This window comes from Scylla paramamosain, chromosome 29, assembly GCF_035594125.1.
Source record: "Scylla paramamosain isolate STU-SP2022 chromosome 29, ASM3559412v1, whole genome shotgun sequence".
NCBI lineage: Eukaryota > Metazoa > Arthropoda > Malacostraca > Decapoda > Portunidae > Scylla > Scylla paramamosain.
The window spans coordinates 5,971,731-5,980,040 of NC_087179.1; the positions used below are offsets into that span (position 1 = coordinate 5,971,731).

At 42.0% G+C, this 8,310-nt stretch overlaps 1 long non-coding RNA gene across 1 annotated transcript; it reads left to right on the top strand.

The window, feature by feature from the left end:
• The first annotated feature begins 3,128 nt into the window (after positions 1 to 3,128).
• Positions 3,129 to 7,926, top strand: LOC135115200 (uncharacterized). Its single transcript, XR_010275846.1, has 2 exons — positions 3,129 to 6,151; positions 7,097 to 7,926. It is a non-coding gene; the product is annotated as an uncharacterized LOC135115200 (long non-coding RNA).
• Positions 7,927 to 8,310: the final 384 nt, after the last annotated feature.

Sequence of the window (8,310 nt, forward strand, 5' to 3'; positions counted from 1 at the left end):
ACATATGATGCGAGTTTCGCTGCGATCGGCCGAGTAGTTCTGGAAATAAAAGTTAGTGGACAGCGTTATGGTCGAGCAGAGCTGGGCCAATCATAATGCAAGATCCATTCCCCTGAACATAACTTCGCTCCGCTCGTACTACTAAAAGAAACATCTGCTGTGTTACCTCTACATTTACATAAAAAAAAAGAAGTATTTTTCATTAGTTGAAAATTGCCATACCATGACTTACCCAGTTGATGCAAAGTTGGTCTACAATGTGATGATAGTATTTCGCACGTGGATGTCTTGTGGCCGAGTAACGGGTCCAAGGCCGTACACATTGGATAACATATAAAAATAATCATCCCCGTGAGTCACCCCTGGAAAGAGAGAGAGAGAAAAATCATTAAACTGTTCCTAGAAATAAATAGTCAGTGCCTCAGAATTGCGAACCGATCGAAGCACAGCAGACAGCGCAACGCCCACAGCCATGAGGCCCACCAGAGCACGAGTCCCTGCCCTTGGATAAAAGTAGCCTAAATCTTATAAAATCCACAATGAGCGAATTAATAGAGTTAATTAATAGAGTTATATAGAGTTAATTACATTGTGCAACAATTCAAAATGCAGGAAACTACTTCAAGCTACACGATGAAAGTATCAGTAGTGTAAATCTGGTTTACCTAGCTAACCTAACGTAATCAGCCTAACTTAACCTAACCCAAACTAATCTAACTCTGCGGGACTATAACCAGAGATTGTAGTCTTACCCACTAAAGCGATGGATAGCTGCGAGGAATTTCCCTGAGAAAGTGATAGAAAATGTTAGCGTAGTCAGGGACACTATAGCAGAACAGGTAGCGGACAAAATAAGACTTGTAGTGGGATTTTTTGTTTCCCACTTGAAGCACCCAACTCTTACTTTCCCTCCAGAGACTTAATATTGTTCGTGTGCACCTCTGTCTCTGCATCAACGAAGTGCTCCGAGTGGTTCAAAACTTGGTGGACGTAATTCAGACCGAGCTCTTTGAGCCTACTGTAAGCTCGCCAGCAGTCGCTGTAGATGGTGGTTCCAGGTAGAATGTACTTCTGGCAGAGAGGATCAGTGTATGTGCGTCCCGCTGTTCTACGGAGACAATGAAACGTCTTTTCGTTTCCCTCTCTACCCCACCAAAAACCCACTTACCATCTACATGACGTCTCTTGTGTTTCCTCTTCCCGAATTTACTTTCGTCGATTTCCACCACTTTCCCCTGGCCTCCTATAGGTGCCTGGTCCTCCAGCCATCGCACACACACCTCGCCGCAAAAACTTTTCCAATCAACCACTGTTCGTGAGGGTAAACCAAGGTTTCTTTCGAAGAATTATTTATGAGACTTTCCTGCGAAGGCATTAATAAACAAAATGTTCACTGAAGGAGAGATCCTTGCCCTCTCCAGCCAAATGTCTTTATATTGGCTTGCAAAAGTTGCACTGAACTGCCTTTCTACTTTTCTGGTTAGGGCGAAAACGTTTGTTGGCAGGCAAAATCTATCAGAGTTCACGGTCAGCTCTCGCGCATGCCTGCTACGCTTCCTCTTCTTGCTAATGACACCGTGGTCTTTAAAATTTTCAGTGCTTTTTTATTTTTCTCTACATGACAACAGAGTGTTTGAATAATATCCACCTCACTCCACGAACAGCCTTCGCACAGCATGGCTAACTTGAAGCTGAAATTTGAAATCAAAGCCTACCGGCTATCCTTACTTCCTAGAGGTCCAGTCGCACAGGCCTTGCGGGTGAATTGCGACTGAATTACGCACGAAATTGGTAGGCATTCGCCAAACATACTCAGTATTAGTGATTCATGCTGAAATCAATTGCCCAAACTCCGCACATGTTCCCAATGCATCCGCACTGAGTGTTTCTTCCGCTCCCAGATTTTTATACTGCACAAAATTATGATTGCGGATGGGATTCGTAATACATTCGCAATACGTACGCAATGCATACACTATCCATACGCAATACATCCACTGTTATTCGCTGTGTTTGGCCTTTACCCGCAACTCACGGATAATTGCGTGTTGGTAGCGGAATGGGAGCGTATGTATCGTGTATGTATACTGAATGTATAGCGTACCTAGCACATCCATACTACGAATTATAAGAATGCATTCCAAATACATAGCGTATAATTTGCAAACTAATAGCGAATGGATAACGGTAACCCAAGATTGTATATAAAGTGAGCCAGAACTGGACTCACGTCGATTGTCATCTGGTTCTGGAGGAATATGCACCTATATACCATGGACTCTCAAAGATGCCGTCTGATTGTTGTTTTCACCCAACAACATAACAGTCAAGTTGCACAACTCTTGCAAGTGCTCCAGGAAAGAAGAATACGAAAGACGGTCAAGATCGGTCCATGTCAGACCCTGGATTGGCAGAAGATTGGAGCTGGGGTAGTGGCATACTGGTTAGAAACGGAGCGCCCTCCCTGTTTTAACCTCCACAACCGAAACGCCGCACATCTGCAGTGCATCCGCCGTTTCCGGAATACATCCGTTCTACATCATCTATGCTTCCGCGACCTGTTCGCTATTCTTTCGCTTAGTTTGCAATGCGTCCGCTCTGCTTTCGCAGTACATACGCAAAAAATGCGCTATTTTTCCGCATGGTATCCGTTTTATAACCACATTACTCGCAATACATCAGGCCTGATATAACGGTATTTTTCATCCCCGGACGGCTTCCGCAATGCTTTCCGCGTTTGTTCGTAATACACCAGCGACACATTCTCAATACATGTGTAATTCATACGGTTCATATCCGCACATTATTGCGGAAAATTTGCATTTTTGCTGCGGATGCTTGCGGACGGCTGGAACCCAACAAAATTGGCATCCTCGATTCATTCGTATTTCATCCATAGTTCTGTGGGACCGGGCTATTATTATAAAGCCTTTGATTGGAAAACATATCTTGGGCGGCAACAATTGGTGCGTGGAGATATATCACGGCTTGTCATTGGTCATACCTCAGGCGTGTTGACTTTTATTTATTTATTTATTTGTTTATTTATTTATTTCATAATTAAGCGAGAATTTCAAATAACTAAGTATTCTGACTCCGATAACGGCTAACCCCGCCCTGCCCCGCACTGCCCGTGACTTCATACAACAGAAATTGTCAGGCATTGACCCTCAAGTACTCAGAGTATATTCCTATTAAGCTGGAAGAATTGCTCTTTTTCACAGAAGTAAAAAACAGATCACACCTGTGTTTAAGTTAATAATATAATTATTAATGAAGACTAGCATCAAGTCCCAAGGACAGTTATTTTGAACTAAAAAAAAAATGAAATAAGTGCAATGACGGGAAAAGAAAAGTTAGGAGACCTATGTGGAAATGTTAGATGTGAGGCAAAGGATGGACGGGACGTGGATTGTTGAATGTTGAAGATTCACTAAGAAAGTCAGTCAATGCTTTGATGTTTCTAGGTTTGTGACTGTCAATAATGATTAGGGTCTAGGGCGACGTATGTTAGCTTCTCCGGTAGTACAATATTATATATTATCTAATATTAACGCCACATCAAATTAAAACTATAAGTACAGTACGACTATTAACTCATTAAGAGAAACTAACACTACGTGTGATGTGTAAATCTGAAAAGAAAAAAAAAAGAATTGGGAGAAAATTTTTGGATTTGAAGATTCTTGCTGGCAATTGTCACCAACTCGACGTCATAGAGAGCGTGACGTCATAGCTGAATTGATGACTTCACTGAACAATACTTATGTCTTTCATCCTTGGTGTTCGATGGGACATTGTTTTTTGCACATGGGTTCCGCGATGTTCGAGATTCGTGAGTGACTCAGCTTGCCAGTAGAAGGCGATAAAGGCACATGTGTAAAATTCCATATGCATACCTGTGTGAGGCCATTTCTTTTTCTTTCATATTTGTCAGTACTAATGATGATTGTGTGAAGTATATATTGTTGCAGAGAACAGCCTCGTGGCGAGTAAATCTGAGAACAGCGAGAGAGAAGAAAGAATAGAGATAAAGAACGAAGAACGAAGCGGAAAGGAGAGAAGAAACGGGAGAAGATTCTAGTCCGGTGCGCCCGGTGGCCGTCAATTCTGTAGCTTAGTAAAATTCTTTATTTAATTTCTTACCTTCTCGCTATCTTAGCATTGTAAAACCAATACCCAAAAAATTACAAAAAACTAAGGTTTATAATGAAATATATAAATTCTACCTGATCCTTTCAGTAAGTGTTAGCAAGCTGATAATCTGAAATATTCTTTCGCCGTTTGTATACTTGTGAAGGCTGGTGGCGCATTTGTCCTGCCCGATCACCCCGTTCTCCCTTCCATCCTCATCTCCTCTTGAAGACGAAGAGACGCCAACGCGTCTGCTTCCTATTAATTACAATGTGTGCTTTTGAGAAAGTCAGACGCGTGTGTAAGCCAGTGTGCGAAAGTGCGGTGTATTTGCGGGAATATTAAGCTAGTGTTGAATATGTATGATATGTTTTCCCTTGGACAGCAGTGGGAACATCACGCCGCATAGCCAGTTGCTGTACGCTTAGCCGGAGTGGGGGCAGGTATCACGGCACCTCCTGTGTTTCTCTGCCCTTGGACTCGATCAAGCGGTGGTCACAGCTTGCAAGCAACCCTACACTGCGCAGTGAAGTCAAGAATCTACGCAACTCAACAATAACATCGCGCAACAAGCCCAGATGCGGAATAACGCCCACGAGGAGGACGCCGGCTTTCACACACGGGAATCACGACGCCGCACCCGCAAGAACGAACCGGGCATCACAAGGCATGCCCCAGGCCTTCATGCCAGTCCTTAGCCATGCTCAGGCTGCACTGTCGGCCCAGCAGGATGCCATACAGTCACTTCAAGCTGACCTGGTGGCACTCGGGGTGCCTTATAACACTGGAACAGCCACCCAGCGGACGCCGAGTCCGACCGCACCAGGAAAGTGTTTTAGAGATATCTGCCGCCTTTAGATCTTGAAAAATATCTATGGAATGTTGGTTACGATTGTGCAAGCTTCTCGCCCAGGATGTCGTTCCCCACATTCGGCTACACTGCTCACCTGCCCTGCAGCGGGCATTGGACTCAAGGCATTTTGACGTGTGGTGTATCATGCTGCTGCTTTAGATGCCATCCATCGCTAAAATTGTGCTCCGTTCAGTTAACCAGGCCGTGCCGTGGGCAGGTTTTTCTTTTTCTTTTTTATAGTGGTGCAAGGCCCCGACGAGTCAGTGAGTGCTTACTTCGCTAGATGTCCGCATAAGGCTGCTGATTGGGCATTCCAGTGTCCCCAATGTGAGCTCAGCCTATCAGAGTATATGTTGTTAAGGAAATTGATGGCTTCAATGACGAGTCACTGAAAAGGCACGTCTACCAATCATGTGATACAATAAGTGTCGATGCATTGCGTGTCGTGTGCTTTACCTACGAAGCTGCGTGTCGGGACGCTGCCAGTAAAGGCCGGTTCACACGATCATGCTGCATGACAGGCAGCATGAAACAACTGCATGAAGCGGATGCATGATTAGAAAGAATGATCGTGTGAACCCCGTTTTTGGCATGACATGCAGCATGAACACGCGGCATGACGTATGAAGGGAAATCCTGTGAGCAAGGGGCGGAGCTGGCATGGCCTGATGTATGGCATGACCGAGTGAACGTCAGTCATGCAAATTGCGTCATTCTTGCCAGTATTTGTGAACAGTACACAAGCTCTTATCTTTGATTAATATAGTTGTTTTCTAGTTTTTCAGTTCAATGGATAAGCAAAACGAAAAAGATAATACATTAGAATTTATTTCCATGTATAGAAATCATGAATGTTTGTGGAGAGTGCAATGTAAGGATTATAGTAACAAAAACAAAAGGAATAGTGCCTTAGATGCGTTACTTGACATATACAGAAAACTAGTCCCTGGAGCATCAAAGGCAGATGTACTTAGAAAAATAAACACTCTGAGGAGTAGTTTCAGAAGAGAATTGAAGAAAATTAATGATTCAAAAAAATCTGGCTCTGGTACAGATGAATTATACACACCATCTCTGTACTATTTTGACGAACTAAGGTTTGTTGCGGACCAAGATGTTCCTCGCCAAAGTACAAGCACTTTAGAGGAAGATGGAAATACAATGGTAAGTACTTCATTAGCTTACATGTTTACAGTACATTCTCTTGAAATGCAATAGCACCTTCGCCTGTGAAATATGTCATAAAGTTGTCCCGAACATTTCGAGCAATTTGAGATGCAACCCGTGCATCTCTTCCTCTTTCTAAACTAGCCATGCAATTTTCATCGCTGTTGTTATTGGGCATCATGTCATTACAATCATTATTAATATTATGAGTGGTGACTGTTTTACTTCGCAAATAGTTATGCAATGCAATTGTAGCTAGCACCACCTTCTCAATGCTGTCTAATTTGAGATTTATAGTTGAGTGGAAAATGCGAAATCTAGCGCTTAATATGCCAAACGCATTCTCAACTACTCTTCGAGCTCTTGATAGACGATAGTTAAAAGTTCTTCTGTCATCATTCAGCTCCTTTTGTCGATATGGTTTTAAAAAATCAGGTCGCAGCGCAAATGCTTCATCTCCCACGAAAACACAAGGGAGACCGTGCTTCCCAATGGGTGGAATGTGAAGTTCGTTGTCTTTGAGTTTTTTTTCCAAAAGTAGTGTTATTCAATACGCCACCATCTGAAACACGGCCATTGGTACCTATGTCTGCGTACAAAAATTCATAATTGGCGTTGACCACTGCCATGAAAACTAGACTATTGTACCCTTTATAATTATAGAAGTAAGACCCTGCATCCTTTGGAGGAGTGATGTGTACATGTTTTCCATCAACTGCGCCAAGGCAGTTTGGAAAATTCCATTTTTCTTCGAATAGGTTTCCAATGTTTGTCCACTCTTGTTCGGTTTTGGGGAACTGGAAAAAATGGGAAATAATAATAGACGTGGGAAACATTAACTGTTACAGACTCTTGAAAGTCTTTGTTATTCAGCATATTACATATAAATAATTTGAATGATATGTTTCGCACTTAACACGTGATGAACCTTTTCTTTACCAGAAAACAACAGACCTTGTATCGCAAGACACTGAACCAGGTCATGCTGACGACTTGGATACTGATGTTACCTCGCCACAAAGCAGCACATCAGTTCAAACACCAACTCCGAACAAAAGACCGAGACCCACAAAGAAAAATGATGTGACGCATGACATCCTACAGAGAGTGGCCGAAAACTTGCAACGTCCAGAGTCGTCAATGAGTATTTTTGGTAAATATGTGGGTTCAAAACTGGACGAGTTCGACCCTAAAACAAGTAGGGTAGCACGTCGCTTAATTAATGAGGTTCTAGACGCTGCAGAAGGAGGAGAGCTTAGTAGCAATGTAAGCCTAAACTTTAATAATGTAACATTTAAGCCTTCAGATATTGTTTAAATTGTTTCAAACCAAGTTACGTCACCTCATGTTATGATACAATCCCAACGATACTCCAATTACAATGATGCCCCCCAAATCCGAGGGTCAACATCCATTAGTGAACCTCCCCTTACCCCAAATGTAGGCAATGATCCACAAAATTTAGGTTATTTCGCGAATTTCACTCCTCTTTGAAGATGTTTTTCAGAAAAGACTTGTTTCATTTGTATTTATGATGATATACATGTCCGTGCTTAAAGGATATTTTTCTAAAAGTAGCTTTGCAGATTTATTATGTTTTTGCATCATGTACTTATTTACATCAATAATGTAAAGTGAAGGAACTCAATTTGGTTATTTTTGAAGGATACTTTTCTAAAAGTAGCATTGCAGATTTATTATGTTTTTGCAACATGTACTTATTTACATAAATAATGTATATTAAATGAAGTAAATTATGTTTTTGGTTAAAACGAAGTGTTTCACAGTGCCTTTACAGGAAATATATAAGGTATTTCTCATAAGCAATGACTAATCATTAATTCAAATGTTTATTGAAATAAACGTTGACTTACCTGTAAAAATTCACCTCTCAGGACGTGGAATATTGCGTTGCATGTTTCAGGGATGATTTCTGATAATGTTGAGGTGCCCATTCGTGCGGAGTATCGTAAATCTTTCAGAGAACGTCCTGTTGCCAGGAACCGTAGTGTCGCACTTAAACGTTCATGGGGAGTAATGGCTTCCCTCATGTTAGTATTTTCACGTTTGATATAAGGTGACACAAGTTCCATCAAATTGTTATAGGTACCTTCATCCATTCTGAGGTAGTTCCTCCAGTCGTCTGTCTCACACTG